General features: G+C 44.0%; 1 non-coding gene across 1 annotated transcript; it reads right to left on the bottom strand.

The window, feature by feature from the left end:
* Positions 1 to 6,932: 6,932 nt before the first annotated feature.
* Positions 6,933 to 7,037, bottom strand: LOC116576824. Its single transcript, XR_004280287.1, has one exon. It is a non-coding gene; the product is annotated as a U6 spliceosomal RNA (small nuclear RNA).
* Positions 7,038 to 12,954: the final 5,917 nt, after the last annotated feature.

Raw genomic sequence — 12,954 nt, 5'->3', positions numbered from 1 at the left:
CATATTCTAACCTGTGATGTTGTTACAGGCCTGTTTGGGAGTTACTGGGCTGTGACCATTTTGTTTTATTTTTTGAAAAAAATTTAGCTAAATAAATCAATATGTATGTATGTATGTATGTATTATTTTTAGTAATCTCTACACCCAGCATGGAGCTTGAACTCATAACCCTGAGATCAAGAGTCACATGCTCAGGCACCTGAGTGGCTCAGTCAGTTGAGCGTCTGTCCTGATCCTTTTGATCCCAGGGTCCTGGACTGGGATCCTGCACAGGGCTCCCAGCTCAGTGAGGAGTCTGCTTCTCCCTCTGACCCACCCCCCAGCCCCTCCTCCTCCACACCCCTCAAGCACAGCCTCTCCCTCACCCCCTCTTGTGCAAAAATAAATAAAATCTTAACAAACAGAGAGCCACATGCTTTTTGGACTGAGCCAGCCTGGCACCCCAGGCTGTGGCCATTTTCTTTCTTTTTCTTTTTCTTTTTTTCCCTGTGGCCATTTTCTAAAGGGAAAGGTGAAGTTTTGATTTCATCAGGGAAAAAAAAATCACCTTCACTTTAAGCACTGAACACAGAAATACCTCTAAAAGAAATGTCAGCTCTTTGGAAAATCTCTAAAAAGCCTAGCTATGTGCCCATAAGCCAACTCCATCCTTTTTCCAAATGTACGAATTTCTCCTTGGGAAAGTGTAAGTTGTAAGGGCCCAACGGCAATCCTTGAGGATCAGTTGTCATGGAAACCAAGCTAGGGCAGGAAGAGCTCACTCAGTCTCATAACCCCTTTTCGACCAGGTACCGCTCTGGGGGAAATGCTGGGCAGACGCAGCCTCAGAGCAGAAGGGACAGTCTGCGATCAGAGAGTCCCAGATCAAAAAGCTCAGCCCTCCCGGAATTCGTCAGGGCAGACTCTCGTTCTCCTTCCTGAACGGAGGAAGATGTGGAGATCTCTGAGGAAGTGAGCTTTCAAATTCAGTTTACATTAATTTTTCATTAACCTCATGAACCACACTCTTCTCGTCTTTCTTCTCTTTCTCTCCCTCTGTCCACCTACTCTGCTTATCTCCTCCATCCGGGTGACACCCCATCCCCACTGTCCTACTGACCCCTTTCTCAGACTAAGAGTTGACAAACCAGTTCCTCAACTATCACCTTCAGCTATGTGGTCATCCATTACTGTAAGTGACGGGTCAACCTTCTGAACTCTAAAGACAGCATGTGCCTTCTACAAAGAAAACAGGGGCCGCCTTCCCAAAGAGATGCCCATGTCAGCGGCTCCCAAACACAGCACTCCATTCAGACTCTCTGAGGAGATCGCTGACAGCATGTTTGTGCAATGCGGCAATCGATGACACCAGGTCTTACAGGTATTAAGGTCTAGTCATCTTTGTCTCACCAGTGGCTAACCAGTGTCTACTACAGTGCCAGGACATAATAAGTATGTATGGTATGGCCTGCTCAGCCCCACCCACTCCCCTTGAAAACTGTGTCTCTTTTGTCACACTTCATCTTTATGGAGTTCTGATTTAATCTCACCCCAATGGTCTTAACTGATTGCTTGAAGATAAAATTCCTTTCCAAGTTGGGCTGGGTGCATTGTCTTGGATTTGGGGGCTTGGAACTACGGTGGCTGAAAGCTTTAAGTAAATATTGGAAGATGTTCCTAGTCAGGTTTTCTACCATATATATATATATATATATATATATATATATATATATACATACACACATATGATTAAGCTGGTGAATTAGAAGAGAGCCACATGCTTGATTTTGGGTATATTTTGGTCTGTTAGAAGAAACTGCCTCCCAAAATTTTAAAGAAAGAAAGAAAGAAAGAAAGAAAGAAAGAAAGAAAGAAATATATATATATATATATACACACACACACACACACGTATTTATATATATATAATGGTAAATGCAATGAAGCGATGGGATATGACTGTAAAGATGAAAATTAAAAAGGATTTTTAAAAAAGGGATTGATAAGAAGTTGGTTGAAAAAAGAAAAAAGAGAGTATGATCAGGCTGGGGACTAGGGCAAAGCCATACACTAGATTTAGGGTATATTTGGATCTGTTAGAAGAGACTGTGTCCCAAAATTTTAAAGAAAGAAAAACTTTTATGTATACAAAAAGGTTAAATACAATGAAAGGATAGAATATGACTATAAAAATGAAAATTGAAAAGATCTTTAAAAAGATATTCATAAGATAGTTAAAATAGGCTAAAAAGTGTAGTTTTTCCAGCGAGATGAACACAACACCAGGCAAAGTGGGTGCAAGGCAAGATTTATTGAAAACACTCTGGGGAAGTTTCAGGGCTCAGGAGAAGGGGAGCCAGGAAAGTTGCGCCGGGAGGAGGTGGGCACCCTCGGGCGAGGTTCCAGGACAACAAGTTTCCCTTATTTGGATATTTCGCCTGCTGGTCGGGGTCCCATTGGTCCACTGGAGCCCGGAGCGGGGGTCTCAGCCCAGGGCGGGAGGGTTTTCAGATTCCTGCTTGGGTCTTTGTTCTCCTGTCTGAACTCCGGTTTTGGGTCGGGGACTTTCGCCATCTTAAGTAGCCCTTTCTGCCAGCCCAACAAAAGAAAAAAGGAAAAAATTTTTTTAAAATCGAAAAAGAAAAAATAATGGAAATTTTAAAAATTTAACTTTGAAAGACTAAAGAATCATCGGAAAAAAGCTATGAATTCTACATGCTGCAATCCGCCGGCACTTGTGTTTTGCAGTTCTCATTGATCTGTGAACTTGGTCTTGGCCGGACGGTCGTGCAGATCTTCTGCAGGAGGGGCCTGCTGCCCTGGTTCTCAACTGTCTTGGCCCGAGCGGGAACCGCACGGCCCTTGCCAGGGGCCGGGCTAAGCGATCCGCTTGGGGTCGCGCTCGGAGCTTTTGTTCCCTGCGCGCTTTCCGTACCGCGTTGGAGGACGGGAATGAAGATGGCGGCCCCCGGTCTCTGGCCTGGAGGTGAGGAGAGCTCAGCCCGGCTCCTCAGTGCAACCTCAGAGAAAAGCCGTCAATCCCTCCGGCTTCCCTGGTCTCCCGCCGGGCTCTGAGCGCCCCGGCCTGTGACCGAGCGTTTCTCTCTCTGTCGCGCAGCCCCGTGTGGGGTCTCCAAACCCAATAGATTCCTGCCACACGCGGCCACGCTGCTCCTCCCAGAGAAGGAAGGGGGGCGGGTGTCTCTCCAGATCTGCCGCTTGTGGAGTCTCTGCTGGAAGAGCAGTGGCCTGACTGTGCCTCGGATCACGGTTCAAGGTAACCCCCGGCTGAGAGCCTATTCTTTACCCACTCCGATACCCGGGAGCTCCGCCGCACTCACCCCGGTCTTTCTGGGACCCCGCGGGACCTGAGACCACACTGTCCCTGCGGGGGCTGCACCCCCGGCTTAGCCTCTGGTGCGACGTCCCTCCTGGAGCAGACCCTAGAAGTTCCGATTTTGTGCCCCGCTGCTCTCTCACCTGCCGGGGGCCGGCCCCTCCCCCCGCGGTCTATCTTCCCGTATATCGCCTGGGATTCACTTCTGTGCATGTCCGACCTTCCAGAAAGTGGTGCTTTTCGGTTCCTAGAATTGCTGCTGTTCTTCTCTTCGACTTCCTGTGGAGGCTGTAGGTGTTCAGGATGGTTTGGTAACTCTCTAGCTGAACTCCTGGGACCAGACAAACTTTAGGTCTGCTTCTCCTGCACCACCTTCCCTACGTCTCCTCAGACCCTGTCCTGATCATGCTTTTCCCCAGCCTGCAGAGTGATGATTGCACAGCCCAGTAATATCCTAGCTGGTGTCTTATACGTGCCTTTATGATCGCACTTATCATAGGGCGTTGTGATGCTTTTGTTGCATGTCTTTGTCCCTGTGAATTCCAACAGAAAAATATCTTTCTATAAACCATCTTTGTAAGGCTTCCAAAAAGCACAAGGCTTGGTACATAATAGGAATTTAAATAATGAATGAATGAATAAGTGAATGAATGAATGCAGATGTTGGGTTGGGGTGAGATATCTTCCTGCTAAATACTAACTCAGGTGAAAACCGGCACTACTACATTTCTAACTTAATTGTCAGTTCCAGAATAAATTGCCCTGCTGACAAGTGTAATCTTCTGCAAGTGAAGACACAGAAAACCTTAGACTACCTTGGAAGGGAATTTCTAAGCATAGCAAGAACCCGAGTTAAAAGCATTCCAAACACAGTGTCAGATCCATCGGGCCATACTATATTTAAAGTTAATTAATAATTTAGATTTACTATGAACTATGTGCTGTGGTGCTATACAAAATTACTGCACATAATCCTTACAACTCTATGTAGTAGGTGCCCTAGTGCAATCTTGACAGATGTACCGTCGGGTACATCTTTATACCCTTATACCATCACGTACTGAGAGGGAAGTGCCATCCTGCGGGAACTCAGCCAACAGGAGCACAGAGACCTGGCTTGTAACTTCCATGCTCCATTATCCTTTAGAGGCCACCCATGTGCACCAGATCCAGTACCAACTGCTCTTTAAGATTAGCTTATGGACAGTTCTTCCAGGAGACCCTCTAGCCCAGGCTAGAGGCCCCTCCCACTACCCTGTGCACACCTCTATCATAGCAATCCTAAAATTTCACTGTGATTAGACCACAGACTTCTCCAGGACAGAAAATGATTACATTCATTGTTGTAGCCACAACATGATGCTTGTTGCTTAGTAAGTTTTCTGCAAATATTTATTGAATTAAAGTAAACCAAACGGAGAGAATCTCTAAGCTAACCAATGACCTTAGGGGGCAAAGACACCTGCTCCCAGAATTGGACTCCTTCTGTTTTTCTTCTGCTTTCCAAGGATTTCTTGATACTGAAACTGATGCCCTCTTTGTTTAACATAAAAATTTCACAGGCCCCGTGATAATCACTACTATGCAAAAGGTAACTAATAGTTTTTAACTGGAGTTTAGTTTCTTTTTTAATCAAATTTTTGTTTAAGATTTTTTTATTTGACAGAGAGAGAGAGATCACATGCAGGCAGAGAGGGGGGGGGATGCAGGCTCCCCGCCAAGCAGAGAGCCCGATGCGGGACTCGATCCCAGGACTCTGAGGTCATGACCTGAGCGGAAGGCGGAGGCTTTAACCCACTGAGTCACCCAGGTGCCCCTGGACTTTAGTTTCTATATATCCTCAACAGCTAAAAAGATTTTGCTCAGATTTACTTTCATTACTTTCTATTATGAACAGAAGCATATTTTGTCTTAAATGCATATGTATATATGCAAAATATTTCAATATTGAATGCAATTTCTAACTGTACCTTCCTACCGCCATAGATCGTGATATGGCTCCCCTGAGAATCCCTGGATTTCCCAGTTTTGCTCTGGCCAGACTCCTTTCTTCAGGCAGCCCCTTGTTGTCCCGTGACTGGGCTTTACACAGATAGCCAGACTTCCAAGAAGATGAATTCCTGCCCTTGACATTTCCAGGTACCTCCTCCCCATCCACACACACACCTTTACCTTCCTCTCTACCGCTGCATTCCTCTACCTTGTTAGAGCTCCCGTTGCCGACCAAACTCTAGGGCTGGCAGGTGTAAGACTGCTCAACTTTGCCACCCTCTTGGGTCTCGCCTGCCTTCCTCCCCTCTACCATCCACCTCTGACGCCTTGTTTAAACTGGTGGACAAGCTTCATGCCAGGACCTGCCTCCTCTGGTTCCTCCTGCACTATCATTCCAAAGATATGACACATTCCAATAACCTACAATGTCTAACGGGCTGAGAGCAGAGAGGCCTGTGCCTGGAGCCAGTGCATGTCATTTCCCATCCCGGGAAAACCCAACAAGGGGGGGCTTGGTTTTGTTTGGTTTGCAGCCAGTTTTGTCCGTCAGATGGCAGAGGACCCCATGGAGAAAAGTGCTATTTTGAATATAACATTTAACAAGGTTGAGGTGATTGGATGATAGGAAATCTTAGATATTACGTTGACCAAGAAAGGGACGTAATGCCAAGATATTACGTTGACAAAGAAAAGTTGACCAAGGAAGGAAATTCGCTCCACAATCAGAGGGAAAGTAGGAGAGTAGGAGGAGCTTTAGCTTTGGGCTCAGAAAGACTCACGTTCTAGTTCCAAAGTATGAACCTAGGCTAGTAATTCAGCCTTTGTGAGATGCCCCACCCACTTTGAAGGGTTATTGTGCAGATGAAATGTGGACTCACTAACCATGTTGAGCATGGGGTAGGGAACACAGCAAAAGCTCATCCAGTCACCCTCTCTACCAGCATCCCATGCGGGTTTGATAAATGTTAAGTTTATCAGATTTCCAAATGTTAAATGAAAACATATTTGCTCCTATGGTCAGAGAGCAGGTGGAAACCTGGAGGGCAGTTGTACCATTTCTTGTAAGATTTTCCCCCCATTTGGATAATGAAGTATTTTATTCTTTAAAAAGTAATAGGTCACCATAGCCAAATAGGTTTAAAAGCTAAACAGTCAAGGCGCCTGGGTAGCTCAGTGGGTTAAAGCCTCTGCCTTCGGCTCAGGTCATGATCTCAGAGTCCTGGGATGGAGCCCTGCATCGGGTTCTCTGCTCAGCAGGGAGCCTGCTTCCTCCTTTTTCTCTGCCCACCTCTTTGCCTACTTGTGATCTCTGTCTGTCAAATAAATAAATAAATAAATAATCTTTAAAAATTAAAAAAAAAAGCTAAACAGTCACAAAAAATGTATACGAATGGACTTAAACATAAAAGCAAGTGCAATCTTGTAAATAGAGAAATACAAATTTCAATTGTACAGAGATATTTTTCATCACTCAAATTAGTTTAAAAGTAAAAATTACAGGAGCTGTTGTTGAGGCTGAGGAGAACAGGCCTTTGCCTACATTTGTAGTGGTAATAATGAATTAGAAAACTCTTTGCAGGGACATTTTGCAGTTTCTAATAAATACACATATGAACTTAGCTTAACAAATAAGGAACACTTAATGAATTTGCATGTCGTTCTCAGGCAGGGGCTGGGCTGATTTTCTCTCCATCTTTCCAAACTTAGTACACGCGCAGCTGTTACTGAGACTGATAGGTTTATCCTCGTTAGCGCAGGAAACCCAGACTCCCAGAGCTTAAGTTACTTGACCAAAATGACACAAGTACAAAACACCACAATTCCGGGTTTATCTCTGCAATTGCATCAGCCCAATACAGCAAGATGGTTTTCTCATGCTTATCAGAAGCTCTAATAGTTTGAGCAAAAAAGAAAAATTAACAGTTGCTCAGTAAGTGGCCCTTCCTTGATAGTCACCGTTGAAACGAACAGTGTGAAGAGGGTGGTATTTGAAGAGGTTTTGGCATTCTATAAAACACTTATCTCGTCTCTGCAGCAGGTCAGTGTCTTGAAAAAGGAAGTTGGGGGACCCTGTGTTTAGATTAAAAGAGGCAAAAATGCAAAGCATCATCCTTGATTTTATTTGGTTTTTGGAAATCCAGCCAGAGTAGACATGTTGGGGAGAAACTGGGGAACTTGAATATGGACTGAATAGAGATAAAAACAAGGAATCGTTATTCATTTTTTATTATGTATGATAACAGGATTATTCTTTGAAGGATGGTTTTTTGTTGTTATTCTGGAGCTGCATGCTGAACTGTCTAGTGGTAAAATGTCACGATGTCTTTATTCTAACATGATTCAGCCAGATGATTTGTAGACAGAAGAAATGTGGCCAAAACATTGACAGTTGCAGAGGATCCTTCGGTGTCCTTTGTGGTCGTATTTCTGTTTGTCTGTCTATTTAAAGTTCTCATAATAAATTGTAGGTGAAGGAAGAAGCCCATGGAAACCCCTGACCTAAAGGGAGGGCTCTCGAGCTGTGCTGTGGGGCTTGGTCCCAGGCCCTGTCCCTGACAAAGACTGTGAGGAAGACAGGAAGACCAGGTAATCACATCTGGGATGACAAACGGTTGCTGGACTCCGGATTCGGAAAGATGTTTACTGGCTGGAATGTGACTAAAGGAACCTTAATAAGGAAGAAGATGGGGTCACAGGTGCGGGTTTTAAAAAATTAATAGCCTGAGGAAAGCTCTTAGAACAGCCTTTCTCACCAAAAGGACAAAAAAGCTTCAGCTGGTGGCTCGTCAAGGTGAGAGAATGAGGTGACATAGCTTCCAGGAACACGAATTTCCTGTCAGTCCACATTTCAGGAAGCAGGTGATCCAGGAGGCGGGAAGTGGAGTCCCGCAGTCAGTCTGGCCGGGGCGTGTCTGGAGCTTCCATTTCCGTTCTAGGGGTCTTATTTGGAGTGGCCCGTGGGAGAGGGTGACTGAGCCGTGTCATACTGGCTGAAGAGCTTGGGGATCATAAGTTTAAAAAAGACTAAGAGGAACATGGGCGAGGCCATCAAATACTTCAAAGGTTTTGTGCAAGGGGGACAAGCCCTGTGTAGGCAGCTTCATAAAAAAAGAACCAGATACACTTGTTACAATAAAATGGAGAATTTCTGTAAAGATGCCAGGGCAGGGCTGCATTTGTTAAATGGAGAGCATTGTGCGCTCCATTAATCGCTCCTGTTTCACAGTACGAGAACAATGGCAAATTTGAGACAAAGAGAGGAAAACAAGTGAAACTGCCTTGAAAAGCTTATAATGTTTCCTAAGCTGAAGTATGTGTTTCTATTTTCCAGTAGCATTTCGAGAGCAAAATTTCCAAGGGCCAGAGATAACGTTTATCTTTGCCCTGGATCCTTGCTTAAACTTCACCTTATTTAAGACTGTGTTGTCTGTGTCCACAATGACAAATAATTATGTTGATAGTTTATCCGGTTTACAATCCCAAAGCTAGATAGCCCCCTGGTGACTTTTTAAAGTTTTAATTTGGTCAGTGAAACATTCATGTGGTTTAATATTCAAAGAATAGATAAGGAAATACTATGAAATATCCCCTCCCTCTGCCAATTTCTGTCCTCCAGCCATTGAGTTCCACTCCTCAGGGCCAACTGATGTTAACCAATCTCTTGTTTCATGGACACCTTACTCTTTACCCAATTTTCTCAATGTGAGAGTCTAGAAAGGAAGGATTTCCTGACTTTTGGCTATATGACCCGTAAGATCCTCTCTCTTACACCAGATAGAGTGGAATCTAATCCCGAGGGGTTTAGGAACAAGTATTCCTCGAGACAGCAAACATCTGCCAATGCCTAATTTCACTACTCTGCTCTTTACTGGCCAGGAAGTGAAAACCCTCGGCAAAGACTTTGCAAGGGGGAGATAACACTCTTTGAGGGTAAATACGGCCATTTCTCCTCCACCCGACTTCACTGACAAGGTCACACATTTATATCTTTGTTACTGCCCAGAGAGCTCCGTGGTTGGTGCTGCAGAAAACCTTGTTGCTGACATCACTGGGGTTTTATAGTGGAGAAGATCGCAGGCTTATTTATGTACTGACCCGTCCACATGCGTTTGGCTTATGTGTACGTGTGTTCTCTCTCCAGCTGAAATACGTTCCTGATTCGTAAATCCATTGTCCCCTCACTGCCCCCAATACAGGGAACTCAGCGCCTGTTGCCTCACACCGCTTGACAACCTAGGAATGGACTTTTCTTCTAAGTATATTTTAAGTATGCATCTAGGTAGCTCCTGTTTCTCATTAAGTTAGACAGTTTTTCTAGAGAGGTAAGAACTGCATGTATGAAACAGGGCCTGTACTTGAGGTGCTAAATTAAGGGGGGCACAAGAGGTACATGGTTGAAACAAGATTGATCATCTCTGTTTTCTCTAGAGAAATTTTATCTATTTCTAAATTTTCTAATTATCTTGATTCTAAGGCTTTAGTTTCTAGGTTTATTAATATTAGAAACAAATTCTGTGCTTCCTCCTTTTCTTGGAAATCTTCTAGATTCTATCAGGCAATATACTCCTCATCCCTAAGACCTCCTTCAACCTGAGTAACTAGACCTAAACAGGACATTCCAAATTGGGCTTTCCTTAGGAGGGGACAAGGTGGTTCTGCCAACTCTGTTCCACTTCTGTTATTTGGAGTTCCTGGTTCTTGGTCGTATGCAGGAAGCTGGGTGGTTCTGAAGTGTAAAACCGTGAGCCTTGACAGTCAGGAGCCAGGAAAGAGATGGTTGCCCCTGAGCAGAGCACATGGCAGTAAAGGCCTCCACGACTTCCCAAGGTTAAACGGGGGACTGGAAGTGACAATGGCCTTGTGACATATGCCTGAGATCCAGCATAGATTTTCCTCAACATAGCATTTCTTTCCGTTCTGAAGAGAAAGGAATTACACAGATTGATTGGTTTTTAAGTTCCCCTTTAGGATGAAGGAAGATGGAAGAGTTGTCTATGAATTTTTATTATAAGAGTCATTTATTTTTAAAACAAAAATCAAACATTAGCTTTGAATTAAAAAAAAAATACCCAAGATTATCCATTAAAAACATTAACCTGGGGGTGCCTGGGTGGCTCAGTTGGTTGGGCGACTGCCTTCAGCTCAGGTCATGATCCTGGAGTCCCGGGATCAAGTACTGCATCCGGCTCCCAGCTCCACAGGGAGTCTGCTTCTCCCTCTGATCTTCTCCTTGCTCATGCTCTTATTGTCTCTCTCTCAAATAAATAAATAAAATATTTTTAAAAAATTAACCTGTACTGTACATGACTTTGAAGCAGGAATAACATGATGAATGAAGAGATTGTCTAGGCCCACTTATGAGAGGTTTTTGGATGAAGCTTAGGATCATGCAGTAGGTAAAGTAATAAGTGACAAGTCTACTCTATTACCTCCCAGGAGCCAACTCAGCACAGAAAAGATTACGTCAAGATGATGGCAGAGTCAACCATTTGACCCCCGTAGTACAAAAAAAATGATGGTTGGTGTGCTTACTACGATTTCTTATAAACAAAGACAGGAAACAATGTGTTGGAGGGGATGTGGAGAAAGGGGAACCCTTTTACACTGTTGGTGGGAATGCGAGTTGGTGCAGCCACTTTGGAAAACAGAGTGGAGATTCCTCAAGAAATTAAAAATAGAGCTTCCCTATAACCCTGCAATTGCACTACTGGGTATTTATCCCAAAGATACAGATGTAGTGAAAAGAAGGGCCATCTGTACCCCAATGTTTATAGCAGCAATGGCCGCGGTTGCCAAACTGTGGAAAGAACCAAGATGCCCTTCAATGGACGAACGGATAAAGAAGATGTGGTCCATATACACTATGGAGTATTATGCCTCCATCAGAAAGGATAAATACCCAACTTTTGTAGCAACATGGACGGGACTGGAAGAGATTATGCTGAGTGAAATAAGTCAAGCAGAGAGTGTCAAGTATCATATGGGTTTACTTATTTGTGGAGCATAACAAATAGCATGGAGGACAAGGGGTGTTAGAGAGGAGAAGGGAGTTGAGGGAAATTGGAAGGGGAGGTGAACCATGAGAGACTATGGACTCTGAAAAACAATCAGAGTTTTGAACGGGTGGGGGGTGGGGGGTTGGGGGAGCCCGGTGGAGGGTATTAAGGAGGGCACGGATTGCATGGAGCACTGGGTGTGGTGCAAAAACAATGAATTCTGTTATGCTGAAAAGAAATTTAAAAAAAAATTAAAACCCCAACATTACTAGTGGTGAAAAAATCAGGCAGGATCCACATAGACCTCTTTGCCAGTTTAAACTGAGATGGTGGCCTTGGGCTGGCCATGTGGAGACACTGTCAAGATCTAGACTTACCAACCTTGACCCCCCAGTGTTACTACTCTACACGATGTGGTTGCAAGAATAAAGGAAAAAGAAAATTCGCCAGCCAGCTAATTGTTCAACAGAGATGCTGATGGGACTTTACTCATATGCCAGGATCACATTGCATCCAGGTTGACCCCTCAGATTCTGGGAAGTGAGTTCATACTAACCAAAAGCAAACTAACAAGTATCCATGGAGAGAAATGGAGAGTTCGGAAGGAATGAGAGTTCTAGAGTTCTTGTGCCAACTGGTCATCTCATTCTAGTTTCACCAGGACACTATCTGAGAAACCCAATTAAGATTGTTAAGTAAACAATGAGAGCAGAGGGAGGCAAGAATTTAATATAATCACACTTGGAAAACCTGCTGCTGCCTTCTCTTGAAGGCCTCCTCCAAGAGACCAGAGTATGTGGGTGAGTGAGTTAAAGCATCCTGGCATCCCTTTCCCGGCAAGGCCAGGGATGGAACAGTATATCATGCACATCAGAAGTTCCCAAAGTATAGCCTGGGGACAGCTGGGGGTCTCTGAAGTTCTTTTTGGGGTGTCTGTGAGGTCAAAATTATCTCTATAATAATACTAAGATGTTATTTGCCTTGTTACTTTTCTTGTCTCCCAAGGCTACAGGAGTTTTCCAGAGGTTATATGACGTGTGATTATATCACTTTGACAGCTACTAGAAGGTGTGCTTGTGTATTACTGTGTTTAAAACTTTCTCCATTTTCATTTCTAATGTGATAAATATCAGTAGATATAACCCATATTTAAAGAAAGATCTTTAGGGGGGCGCCTGGGTGGCTCAGTCAATAAAGCGTTTGCCTCTTGATTTTGACTCCGGTCATGATCTCAGGGTCATGAGACTGAGCCCTGCATTGGGCTCCACACTGAGCGTGGAACCCGCTTTAGAGTCTTAGATTTTGTCTACCTGCCCCTCCCCCGCCAGCTCACTCTCAAAAAAATCTAAAAACTTAAAAAAATGAAGAAAAAATAAAAGATCTTTATGGCTCTCAGTCTTTAAGAGTTTAAGAGTATAAAAGTTTCCTAAGATGAAAAAGTTTGGGAACCACTGATACAGACCATCATTCTCAGTCCCCACACTAGAACATTGGCAAACACCAGAATGTTACTCTTCCTGATGAAATTTTAGAAATACCTTTGTACTCCACGTGGGGACTTTTGAGATTTAGAAAGAATTCTATCTGACTAAGTATGTAATACTCAGTTTATCTCAAAAGCTCCAAATAATTGTGCTTGGAGCCTGTATC

Source organism: Mustela erminea, chromosome 17, assembly GCF_009829155.1.
Source record: "Mustela erminea isolate mMusErm1 chromosome 17, mMusErm1.Pri, whole genome shotgun sequence".
Classification (NCBI taxonomy): Eukaryota; Metazoa; Chordata; class Mammalia; order Carnivora; family Mustelidae; genus Mustela; species Mustela erminea.
The sequence above is the reverse complement of the archived record's forward strand: the minus strand, read 5'-3'. Positions and strand labels throughout refer to the sequence as shown.